Source organism: Panthera uncia, chromosome B4 (assembly GCF_023721935.1).
Source record: "Panthera uncia isolate 11264 chromosome B4, Puncia_PCG_1.0, whole genome shotgun sequence".
Taxonomy (NCBI): Eukaryota; Metazoa; Chordata; class Mammalia; order Carnivora; family Felidae; genus Panthera; species Panthera uncia.
The window spans coordinates 79964216-79977241 of record NC_064809.1 but is presented as its reverse complement, the minus strand read 5'-3'; the positions used below and the strand labels follow the sequence as shown (position 1 = coordinate 79977241).

General features: G+C 40.5%; 1 protein-coding gene and 1 long non-coding RNA gene across 2 annotated transcripts in view; one reads left to right on the top strand and one right to left on the bottom strand.

Moving 5' to 3' along the window:
• Positions 1–13026, top strand: part of SARNP (SAP domain containing ribonucleoprotein) — a 55295-nt gene that overhangs the window by 27120 nt on the left and 15149 nt on the right. The window lies entirely within an intron of this gene.
• Positions 2236–3364, bottom strand: LOC125919204 (uncharacterized). Its single transcript, XR_007456687.1, has 3 exons — positions 3261–3364; positions 2477–2539; positions 2236–2317 (listed from the first exon to the last, which is right to left on the bottom strand). It is a non-coding gene; the product is annotated as an uncharacterized LOC125919204 (long non-coding RNA).

Below are 13026 nucleotides of genomic sequence, written 5' to 3'. Positions count from 1 at the left end.
AATATATATATGCAACCTCAGAGTGAATGTGGAAGGAGAGAAATTGGAGGAGAGGGAGTAGTAAGAGATAAGAAGGACTAAGTGTTCTTTTTTTCAAGTAACTTTTCCCCCAGAACTTAGTTGTTCTAGATCCAGATCCTCAAATTGCAACTGGCTGCATTCTCAGTGAGAGTTGTTTGGTTCAGAATCTTGTGCTTAACTGTTCTCTATCACCAGAGATGATTTGCTACTTAGTATTTGGTTGGCCAAGGTTAGTGACCTGATTAAGTTTGTATTTATGGAACAGCCAGATCAGCATACTCTGGGGTCCTGGGTTCCAGTATAGCCTCCTCTAATATAATTTGGTCATCTGTCTTTCAAGTTTTATAATTCTCTAGGCACAGATCTCATTCATTTAGGTAAAATGCAAATAGTGGAAGTTAGCGGGTAGTGTAGAGATTTCTCTTCTTCATCCTAGTATTCTGAAAAAGGCAATGAGAAACCCCCCTCCTGTTATCTCCATTGCATGGGGTTTGTGTTTGCTTGATCCAGCTTAAATCCCAGATTGCTTGCTGGTTTCTCTTCAGTAGATTCCTCTATAGACCAGTGTATATGATAAAGAGAAAGCGTGTGAGAGGAAGTGAGCCATGGGTCAATAGTGTTTATGACTGATTTTTTTTTTTTTTAACTGTCACAATTCGATCATTTTTTCTTTATATTTTAGATTTATATCTTGAGCATGTTACAAATTTGAGGAAACTAAATCTCTGCTATTCTTCTTAGGCTGACTTTTGCATGACTGCTCGTGTATTTCAGCTTTCATCTCCACTAGTATACTTTACATGTTAGGCAGTACACAGAAACTTAAAGAAATCTGGCTTCCCTCCTCCCCCCCCCCCCCCCGCCCCAATCACCTTCCTCCTTTCCCCCTGCCCAAGAAAGGCCTGTCCGTTCATGTTTCCAGCTCAAGTCTCAGTGAATAGAATCCTGTTGGTTTAGGATAATGGGAAGTGACAGGGCAAAGAATGGCACTGGCATTTATAGACATTTTTTACACAAGAGGCTGTAAATTGTCCCCTCCAACTCTTTGGACTATTTGAGGATAGAATGGCATGCCTTTTCTCATATAAGCCTCATGGTGACTATGGGCTGAGAAACCTCCCACCCCCTCAAACAAAACAAAACCCAGATAAAATAACCTCTGCCTGGTTGGTTCTGATTGATCACCAGCTAGGTTTTCAGTCTTGTGCTACACTGGTTGTTGTTGTTGTTATTGTTGTTTTCTCCCCCCCTCTCTCTGTCAGTTTTCCATGTCTCCTAAGAGGAGTAGTGTTTGGGTTAGTCCTATTGGTGAAGGACAGGACTCGGCTTGGCATGTAAGAAACTCCTCTTTGAAAGGAGCGAGAGATGGATAGAGGGAATAGATGGGAAGCCAGCTCAGTTAATAGGTGATGGTCATAGGACGTTAGTTTTATCAAAACTCTGGGCTTAGAGTTATGGTGTTAAGTGATGTAGCTAATTTGGATTGTTTTGTTTTCATTTTTTCTCCCCAAACGTTGGCATATTTGGGGGAAGTAAAACTTGATACTTTAGGAAGTTATAGAACATCCAGCTTAGTAAGTATTAAAACAAAACAAAACCCAAACTCAGGCACTAAGCAGAAAACTGAAATGTAGTTTATACTCTTCTCCCCCACATGTGAGGGGCATGTGTTACTGCTTCTTGGTTCTTAATTAGTAGTAGAAACTATAGGCATCTTTTATCCCTATTGACCTTAGTATATCTTCCTTATTTCTGGGCTGGCATTTTACTGAGATTTCCCTACTTTGTAGCTTGTGTTAAGGTCACTGTCCTAATGAGTTATCTTGAGGCCTGTATACCCTAAAGTCTGCTTTTCCTGTGTTGTGATTTTTGCCAGTTTTCTTCCCTGATGGTTATGGTCTGTGTTATTATACAGTGTCCGAATATAAAATGTTAAAAAATTAAATATCCCTCCATTGATCATTGTCTTGTTGTTGAGGCTGGTAGTTAGAAGATTGTCAGGCAGTGATTAGTTTCATGAACTTTTCATGTAATTACATGTTTTTGCTCACCATTGCTTGGGGATGAACCACATCAGAGTGAGAGAGATACTGGACTTAGTTTTTTGAGGATCTTGTCACTGAAATCTGTTGAGCTATCAGAGAAGCAGCTGGGACAAAGAGTCAGTTCCAGGCACAGGAGAGCATCAGTGTCTCCTAGCATACAGATTTCACTGTGGCTAAATGATGGTGGGTTGGTGTCCATTCAGTCTCTTCTGGAAGGCCTATTTGATTCTGTCTATATTCCCTTCCACCACCTGAAATAAATGAAGAAATGTTTGTTCTTCCCCTTCAGCATTCGGTTTTAGTATAGAGGGATGTGGAGAGAAGGAAGTTCACACTATGGATTTAGTCATAGTCATCAGCTTTCTCAGAGAGTCTATAAATTGTTAGAGTTTAGGTATATGTATACAAACCTTTTCCAAAGGAAGAACTGTGGGGCCACGCATAGGACATCGCCAACATGGTACTATAAGAACCTGAAGAACCATAGCTATGGTGAGGAATTTGGTAGAATATTTTTTAAAAGCGTAGTGGTAGAAGATTTAGATCCCAAGATAAGTTGGAAAAGTAGCCTGCTAAGTGGGTTTGGATTCTTTTCCATCCATATATACTCAAGTAGCAGTACCTAGGCCAAGTACACTACTTAATTCTCTATTAGCCTTTCTCATGGGGCCCCTTGAGACCAAGAAGAATGCATATAGTAGGATTGTAGATGGGAAGAACTTAATTGTAGATCTACTTAGACATTGTATTTCATTGAGCAGGGGTTTGGGGGGGAACATCGCACACCTCATCCTGGATTGGCGTTTTCCCAAAAATGCTTCTTCCACTTGAAAAACTACATTATTTTGAGTTTACATTAACCCACAAGAAAAGATTTGTATGGGTTTTTTATATATGGTACAGATAGCACTTGAGAGTGGCTGTCAGGATGAATTTCAGGAAGAGCTAAGATGAACCCCACATAGTTAGTTTTCGGCATTTCTTAGGAGCATTTTGGGGCCCAACTAAAATTTAACCAGTCCTTAAAATCTTCTTCTAATTAATAATAATTTGAAAATGAATATTTGGCCATTTTTTTCCCTGCCTCTTCTCTAAGATAAAAACTGCTGTTTCTCCACCTGCCCATTGGAACAAACGTTGAGGGAGTGGTGAAGGAGCTGTTTAAAGAGGAAACAATAGGGAAAACTCTCTGACCTCAGTTTATCCCCTCATCTGGTTCTTCATTTGTCCCTGCTGAGGAACAGAACTTGTCTTTTGTCTGTAACACAAATACATCTTCACCTCCCTCCCTTCCCACTCCCCCCCACCACCCGCTCTTCTCACTCTCTTCTATTATAGTTCCAATCAATGATGTCATTATGTGTGCCATTCAACTGCTGTTGAGCCACTTGGCTATAGGAATTTGGAAGAGCAAAGAGGCAGAATGGAATTTTTCTCTGTCCTGCCCAGGGCTCTTGAAAATGTATTCCAATTTTAACTTGAGAAATAGGAGTCAGGTTTTTCTTTGCTCTGTTTCTTCTTCTACCCTCCCATCTATGTTCTAACCCTTAAACATGTTTTTACCTAGCTGTGTGTGAGGGAAAAATTGGATAAAAAGTGTTAGGAATATAAATTGAACACTCGAAGAAGAAAAACTTTAAAAATTTGTGGAAGCAAGATGAAAATTTTGATGTTTTGTCAGCATTTATGGCTGGTGTTTTGCCCTGTTTCCTGTAAGTTGGGTCTTTGAGAAGTTTCTGGTAGAGGGTTGTATTTCCCTAGGGTGCGTGGTTGAGAACACTAAGGATCTTATACCTTTTCATTTTATTTTTCTTACCTGATTTTATACCTAAAGAACTAGAGGTAAGGAAGTTTGTAGTAAGGAAAAAACTTACTCTTTGCTATCTCCCCAGCTTAACACCCCACCCCCACTTACCTCTTTGCATTCCTTCTTCTAACATGTCAGAACTGATGACTTTGATAAAAAACAAGTTTTATGCCTCTTTGTGGTCCCCCTGTAGTATTTTCCCTAAGAATAAACACAGCCTGGAAAAGGAGGGAATGCTGGATTCTGTTAAGTCTGTTTTATTTTAAATACATTTAGTTGTTTGTGCGAGCCAGGTTGTTGGGGTGGGATCATTCTCTGAGTGTCAGTTTAAAAAAAATTTTTTTTTCCATTCATGGTACACAAGGTAAATAATTTTTTGTATTTTTTTTAACATTTATTTATTTTTGAGAGAGAGCCAGAGTGCGAGCAGGGGAGGGGCAGAGAGAGAGGGAGATGAGAATTGGAAACCGGCTCCATGCTCTGAGCTGTCAGCACAGAGCCCAATGTGAGCTCTAACCGCAAGATCATGATCTGAGCCAAAGCCGGATGTTTAAACCAACTGAGCCACCCAGGTGCCCCTCATTTTAAAAATTCACTTGCAAACACATATCTGATTGTATATCAGTCTGTCTGACTTGGGAGTGACCAGTACCTGTGTCTAATTTCGAGGTGACCAGTAGCTGGCCTGGCATTTTTAAGGAGAGCAGTATCTGTCTGATCACTCTCAGATACTCTCCCTATGGTGAAATGTGAGCATGAGCTTAGTTTCTGAATCCAAGTCTATTTGTCCTTCAGAATCTGTATGGGAGAAAAAAGTATGGGGTGTTTTTTGGGTTGGGTTGGTGGTTGGGGGGGGGGGGGGTGGGTGGGTGTGTATTACTACTTTTGGGAGGTGGTCTGAGCTCATGGTTTGAGAGTTGCAGCAATATAGGGATGTTTAAGATGTATTTTAATACTTGAGAGGCTAACACTTGAGTAATAGTGTTCCTTGGACTAACATCGATAAGAAGTAACATTTTATTTTTGAAAATACATACAGGTTCAAAAAAAATAGATATAAGTTCAATTCAAATAAAGTTTAATAATTATGTGACAGTTCATTTTCTTAGGTATTCACTGGAATAATAGAATTACTTTTCAGGCCTGATAGCTGATGCTGTATATTTTGGAGATAGGGATGGGGATGAGCCAGGGTGTCAGATTGGGAGATATCTTATGGGGGGATATTTGGTGGTGATGTTTGCAAACTAGCAAAAAGGCCCTGTTTTTTGTTTTTTAAGATTTTTTTTTTATTTTTTAAGTAATCTGTATGCCCAACCTGGGGCTTGAATTTACAATCCAAGATCAAGAGTCTCGTGTTGTACCGACTGAGCCAGTGAGGCACCACAAAAAGTCCCTCCTGTTCTTAATAAAACCTGAGGTGTTGGGGGTGCCTGGGTGGCTCAGTCGGTTGGACATCCAACTTTTGGTTTCAGCTCAGGTCCTGATCTCACAGTTCAAGGGATTGAGCCCCGTGTTGGGCTCTGTGCCGACAGTGTGGAGCCTGTTTGGGATTGGAATTTTCTCTTTCTCTTTCACTCTGCCTCTCCCCTGCTTGCACTGTCTCTATCTCTCTCAAAATAAATATTAAAATAAATAAATAAAATCTGAGGTGTCTTGTTAAGACTTAGAAAATGTTAGCTCCTTCCCTCCCCTCCTTTCCTTTGTTAATCTTTTCTCACATTTTTTTAAATAGTATTTTAACCAAATTTTACCTTCTCATTGCTAGAGCAGATTCTTAGGTCAGAAATTGAAATGTATATTCAGGATGTTCTACACTTGGAATTCATGTCAAATATTGAATCTTTAAATCTCTAGCAGTGAAGATGTGTTCCTGAGAAAGATATTATGTTTATAGTGCTTGCTTTCTGGATTTTAGAAAGTATCAGGTGAGGAGTTCATTGAGGTATAGAGTAGAGGAGGAAGTTACAGAATTTTCACTACCATGTTCAGGCTTAGGTATGAGGTAGTTGAGGAAGTGAAGCCGGAAGTGAAAAGAGCTGTAAGATGAGAGCCTTCATGTAGTGGACTTCTTTGGTTCTCTAAATAGCAAGCAAAGCACATGAGCCCGAAGACAAATTCTATCTGTTCTCATGTCTGCTCTCTATTGATATTCCCCCTCACCCTCTGTATCAATTCTGCAGAAAAAAAATACTTTTGTGTACTTGAACCTAGTTGCCTCCCTCTTTCCCCCACATGCCTGAAGTCTTCCCTGATCTTGTTTTGGCATGTTTTCCTTGTATTGAGCTCCTCTTGCAAAAGAGTTTCTGTGTTCTGCTGCTTGAATTCTACAAAGGAAGTAAGACAGGTGTGCTCCTTAGAGCCAGCTGTGATTTCTTCATAGCTTTGTTTTGCCTTTCACATCCCTACAGCTGAGATACCCTGTTTGTAGGAAGTGTAAACTTTTTTAGAAGGACTGACGCTTTTGGGGAAAAATTGGGAGTCAAGCAGCAGCCTTGTTTGGACTTGGTGAGATTTTTTTTTTTGTTTTTTTTTTTTTGTAATTTTGGTCTCTGTTTTCTCAAAGCCATTTGCAATTATTCATAGCTGTAGCTGCACATAAGGCTCACCAGGGGACCCTTTTTAAAATACATTTCCCTAAGTAAGCTCTTTGTTTTGAGATTCAGGTTTATTAGGTTGGATTGAAACCAGAAATCTGCGTTTTGTTTTATTATTTTAGAGAGCAAGAGACAGCATGCCAGCAGGGAAGACGGGCAGAGGGAGGGAGAGAAAGAGAATCTTGAGCAGGCTCCATGCTCAGCACGGAGACCAACGTGGGGCTTTATCCCACGACCGGAGCCAAAATCAAGAATCACACTCAACCAACTGAGCCACCCAGGTGCCCCAGAAATCTGCATTTTATTTTATTTTATTTTTTAATTTTTTTGTTTTAACGTTTTATTTATTTTTGAGACAGGGAGAGACAGAGCATGAACAGGGGAGGGTCAGAGAGAGGGAGACCCAGAATCTGAAACAGGCTCCAGGCTCTGAGCTGTCAGCACAGAGCCCGACGTGGGGCTCGAACTCATGGACTGCGAGATCACGACCTGAGCTGAAGTTGGCTGCTCAACCGACTGAGCCACCCAGGTGCCCTGAAATCTGCATTTTAAAATATTGCAGATGGGGTGCCTAGCTATCTCAGTTGGTAGAGCATGTGACTTGGGTCGTGAGTTCGAGCTCCATGTTGGGCGTAACTCTTACATTAAAATGTGTGTGTGTGCACGTGTGTGTGTATATTACAGGTGAGAAGAATCTGCTTTCCTAGTGCCCATTCTAATTTCTGAATGCTAGGTAACTATCATCCTTCGTTCTCTGTATATTTGGTTAAGACCACATTTACTTCCCCTCAAAGTTTTTAGCTTCCCTCTACTGACTTCTTGACATTTCTGCCAAGCTCTGCATCACTTATCCTTAAAAGCAGCAGCTTCCTGGCTTTTAAGGGAGAGAGGGTGGGGACTTTTAATAGAAACTTGGTTTCCGGGGGTCTCAAGTGTGAAGCCTTCATTTCCTCCACCTGCCTTGCTTTGTCCTACAGTCAGCTAGATCAAGACCGAGACGACCTCCTCTGGGGTTGGAGAGGAGTGGGGGTTGGGGAAGGAACTTGATTTAGATAAAGAGAAAAAGTGATGGGAGCTAGTGACTCAGAAGAGTGTTTGGTTCTGAGCTGTGTTTGGGGACTTCAAATCCTGGGAAGATAGGAGGAGATACAGTTCCTGGTGGTCTCTAAATCTCATGTAGCTTTAAATTTCCTGGCATCCTCTTGGCCCTAGAAAGTTGATTCTGATCTCACAGTTGAAAAGTTTTTAGAGTAGGTAAGATGGTTGTATTGGGAAGTGTATTTTTTGTTATGTGTGTGGGAGTGTTGGGAGTGTCTCTATTATTATGTGCTAAAATGGCATACCCTTTGCTAGTCCAGCCCTTCACCTTTGTCTTTTTTAGTTAGCTTCTGTGCATTAGTGTTTAGGACCACCTTATGTTCTGTGGTCTGACTGGCATAAGCAGGCTCAGGAATAAACATGTTCAGATAAATTTCAGAAACTGGGACAGGGAGGTGACAGCTGTGTGCTGAAGCATTGCAGTGTTTCTGAGAGAAAAACCATCAGTTGCTGTCATTCACTCTGAGAGTATGAAATTGGAAGCCCACTTACCCTGGAGTGTTTCATAACCTTTACCTCTGGGAAGTCAAGGCCATGTCATTATTAATCTACCATCGCTTGAAAGCCCCCAGCCTCTGCTTTTCATCCTGACATCAGTCACATGGCAGTGAGAGTCAGGAAAGTGCCCATAAAGCTCTTCCTTTTCTTTTTGCCTGACTCTTACCTTACATTCCCTTGGAAAATCAGACTGGCCTGAGAACTGTTAACATTTTTGTATGATAATTCGTTTACAAAAGGGGACAGTTATTTGTTATTTTTGAAATGCAACCCATTTTGGCTCGCTCTTAGTCTCTGTTCTATCATTCCAGGCAAAAGACTTCTGAGAAAATAACTGTTAAAGTGAGGTAAATAAAACGGCAGAGTTTATGTCGTGATGGAAATATATAGGAGACTCTTAACATTGAAGAGTGTTGAATGTGAAGAATAGCTGTCATTAAAACAGTTCTAGGAGAACAGCCTGCTCCAACTCATAGTAGTACCTGAGCTTCCCTGAAGTGTCTTTTTCTGCTTATAAGGATATCTCTGACTGAATTGTTTAGATTGAAATTTCTGCTTCTCAAACATGGTATAAGGAGAGATGAATGATGAGCTGTTGCACTGACCAGGGAAAATGTCTGGCTTGGTTAATTCATTTGGTCTCCTCTGAGAATAGTGAGGATATCTTTTATTTTATTTTATTTATTTTTTTTTAATGTTTATTTCTGAGACAGGGAGAGACAGAGCACGAGTGGGGGAGGGGCAGAGAGAGAGGGAGACACAGAATCCAAAGCAGGCTCCAGGCTCTGAGCTGTCCGCACAGAGCCCGACATGGGGCTGGAACTCACAAACCATGAAATCATGACCTGAGCCAAAGTCGGTTGTTCAACTGACTGAGCCACCTAGGCACCCCAGTAGTGAGGATATCTTACATTTAAATTCAGTAAATACTTTTGTTTTGTGTTTTGGGAATTACGGTTCCCTAAAAAAGTCTTGGTTACATTTGGGTCGCTGTTTTGTTTCTCCTAGTTGTTGTTGTTGTTGTTGTTGTTGTTGTTGTTTCTGTTTCTTCTTCTTCTTCTAAGATTTTATTTTTGGGGGCACCTGGGTGGCTCAGTCTGTTAGGCATCCAACTCTTGCTTTCGGCTCAGGTCATGATCTCACTGTGTTGTGAGATCAAGCCCCTCTTTGGGTCCTGCACTGGGCGTGGAGCCTGCCTAAGATTGTTTCTCTCCCTCTGTCCCTCCCCTGCTCGTTCTCTCTCTCTCTCTCTCTCTCTCTCTCTCTCTCTCTCTCTCTAAAATACGTATGTGTGTGTGTGTATATATGTTTTTATTTTACTTTATTATTTTATTTTTGAGAGAGAGAGAGTCTTTTGGGGGGGTAGTTTCATTTTATTCTCAACAAAAGGAAAATTTAGGTTTAAGAGAAAGTCTTTTAGTTTGTTAAGACATGTTTGATGGTTAAAGTCTTTTTTTTTATTTTATTTTTTTTAATTTCCATCCAAATTAGCATATATATAGAGAGAGAATCTTAAGCAGGCTCCATGCTCAGTGTGGAGCCCCGTGTGGGGCTTGATCCCACAACCCTAGGATCACGACCTGAGCCAAAATCAAGAGTTGGACGTGTAACCAACTGAGGCCACCCAGGTGCCCCAGTATTTTATTTTTTTAAGTAGTCTCTGTACCCAGAATGGGGCTTGAATTTACAACCTGTAGATCAAGAGTTGCATGCTCTACCAACTGAGCCAGGAAGCCACTCCTAGTTTCTTTTGATGATTCAGGATGACATTGGTAATAAGATTGTATCTTGAAGATGCAGATTGGGTTTGGAAGATAACAAAGCTAGAATCTACTTCATCTTGGATATTCTTGCTACCCTTTGCCATAGAAAAAAACAATCACTTTAGAAAGTGTCTATGAATTTCAGGCTGCTGATTGTTGTAGCTGATCTTCCGTTTGGGACTTAATTCCTGGCTATAGTATATATATGCCATGCAAACCATTGACAAGAGCCCTTAATTTAATATGTCTAGTAATAACCTGGTACTTCCTTTCCCTCTTTTTTTCCTTCTTGGGGGCACTGAAGTGTTTTCTAATTAATCCCATTATATTTAGAGAGGAATAAGTTCTTTTTTTTTTTTTTTTAAATGTTTATTTTTGAGAGAGCGCAAGCAGGGGAGGGACAGAGAGAGGGGGACAGAGGATCTGAAGAAGGCTCTGCGCTGACAGCAGTGAGACCAAACTCACAAACCATGAGGTCATGACCTGAGCCGAAGTTGGATTCTCAATCGACTGAACCACCCAGGTTCCCCGAGGAGTAAGTTCTTAAGGCACCAGCAGCAACCCTGTAACTAACTTCACTTCATCTTCTAAGCTTCTGTCTAGGGATCTGGGTATTGGATCACTGTCTCTAGATCTCACTTTAATACTTCTTTCTCACCTTAATACTTCTGGCTAATAGAAATATTTTCAAAACTGCTTACCAGAGACAGACCATACATTTGGCTCCAAATTTTATAGCTATCAATAGGAAAAAACACAGAGTGTTTCCAGTGATTCACAGGGTTCAGAAGGTAAAAACTTACAAGTTGATCAGCAAAAGCATAATTATTTTACATCTGGGGACCAGAAAGAAAATTTCCCAATGGGTCCTCATAATGCAGTAATGTAATAAACAATAGTATACATCTTTACCAGAACTCAGTCGTAAATTCATAAGTCTCATGAAGTTAAGGACCTTGGTCTTACTCATCTCTGTTCCCAATGCCCGAACAGTGCCTAACCTAGACACTAAGTAGATATTTGAATGACTAGTGGATGAATGGATTAATTTTGTGGTATTATTTAAAATGTTGATGGAGGAATGCCTGGGTGACTCAGTTGATTCCAATTCTTTTTTTAATTTTTTAATTTTTTTTTAATGTTTTTATTTATTTTTGAGATAGAGACAGAGCATGAGCAGGGGAGGGTCAGAGAGAGAGGGAGACACAGAATCCAAAACAGGCTTCAGGCTCTGAGCTTTCAGCACGGAGCCCGACGCAGGGCTCGAACTCATGGACCGCGAGATTGTGACCCGAGCCAAAGTCGGCCGCTTAACTGACTGAGCCACCCAGGTGCCCAGATTCCAGTTCTTGATTTCAGCTCAGGTCATGATGGTTTGTGAGTTCAAGCCCCACATTAGGCTCCAAACTGTCAGTGGAAACTGATGTCTGTAATTCAGTGAAAGCAATTCCTCAGGGGCCTTTATAGTTAGTACCTAAGATTGGGTCTACAGAGTTAGAGTTTGGATCCTTGCTCTGTTCCCTTGGATATTATCTAGATATTTTTGGTGTTGTCATTAATTGTTAGATTTAATGAAATCGGTAAAGCCTGGCAGCATAAATTTTTTTTTAGGGTCTCAGAAGAAGATGGTTAATAATACTTGTTGGAGAAGACTGGTTTTGTCTCATTACTTATTCTGCCACACTTTAACCCTAAATCTACTCATCATTCCAAATACTCATTCACTTTGCAGACAAAGGGAATTTCTTTGTTGTCTTGGTAATGGGTCTGATTCTTACCTACTTTTTTTTTTTAATGTTTATTTATGTTTGAGAGAAAGAGTCAGAGTGTGAGTAGTGGGAGGAACAGAAAGAGGGAAACACAATCTGAAGCAGGTTCCAGGCTCTGAGCTGTCAGCACAGAGCCCAACGCGGGGCTTGAACTCACAAACTGAGATCATGATCTGAGCTGAAGTTGGATGCTTAACCAACTGAGTCACCCACGTGTCCCTACTTTTTTTGTTTTAAGTTTTTATTTATTAGCTTAAGTAATCTCTGTACACAACTTGGGACTTGAATTCATGGTCCTGACATCAAGAATTGCATGGTATTCAGACTGAACCAGCCAGGCACCCCAAGATTCTTACCTACTTTTTTTTTTTTTTTTAATTTTGAGAGAGAGAGACAGAATCTCAAGCAGGCCCCGCACTGTCAGTGCACAGCCCCACATGGGGCTCGAACCCACAAACTGTGAGATCATAACCTGAGATAAAATCAAGAGCCAGATGCTTAACTGACTGAGCCACCCAGGAGCCCCCTTACCTACTTTTGATGACTTTGCTTCTAATGTAGAAGATAAATAAATGGTATTATTATCTTCGGAATTTTGTTGGTGGTCTCAGACTTTGTTTCAAAGACCAGGAGGAAGGTTGCAGTGGAAATAATAGCTACCATTTATTGAATGTTTATATAATAGTCCCTATATACAAGTGCTTTCACACATGTAATTTATATCTCAAGGTAGTCTTGAATGTCTCAGTCTTTTCCTTCTAGAAGGCATTGTTTTCTTTATGTTGCCTGAGGATTTTCCAAATATGAAAGGGAAACAAGAAAAGTGAATTTGGAAAGTTGAAGAATTTGAAGAGCTCAGTTTAGAACTATCTTATTCCATGATGGAAAATACATTGATAGTAATTCATGGGGATATTTGGCTTTTTAAATATATACCTTGCTTTCTGTCCTGTGTTTTGTATATGGGCTCTCTCATCTTTTGCACAACTCTCTTTCTTATTTTTATCAACGAGCTTTTAAAAAGAAAGACAAGGCAGTTATTGGGAGATAGAAGGATTATGTATGCTGAAATTACTGGCTGTCAGTCAGTTGGCTTGCTCTTTAAGTCTTGAGGATGGGGCAAGTGAAGTATATGGATCAATCTGAACATCCAATGCCTGTGTTTAGTCAGTGAGGACAGGTTCCTTTTCTGGTTTTGGATACAAGTTGTATGTTTTGAGGAGTTTCCACTTGATAAGAAATAAGGGCACTTTAGATTCCAGCACTATTCTTCCCACACAGGAGCATACATGGGAAAAAAAAAAGGATTTGTTAGTGGTTGAAGGTTTGCGGGAGGGAAGTGGGGGGAGAATCAAGAAGGGAAAGGTTTGCAAATGAATATGACACTGAGCTAGAGGGGTCAGTGCTGCCTGCAGATGCACAACCCCA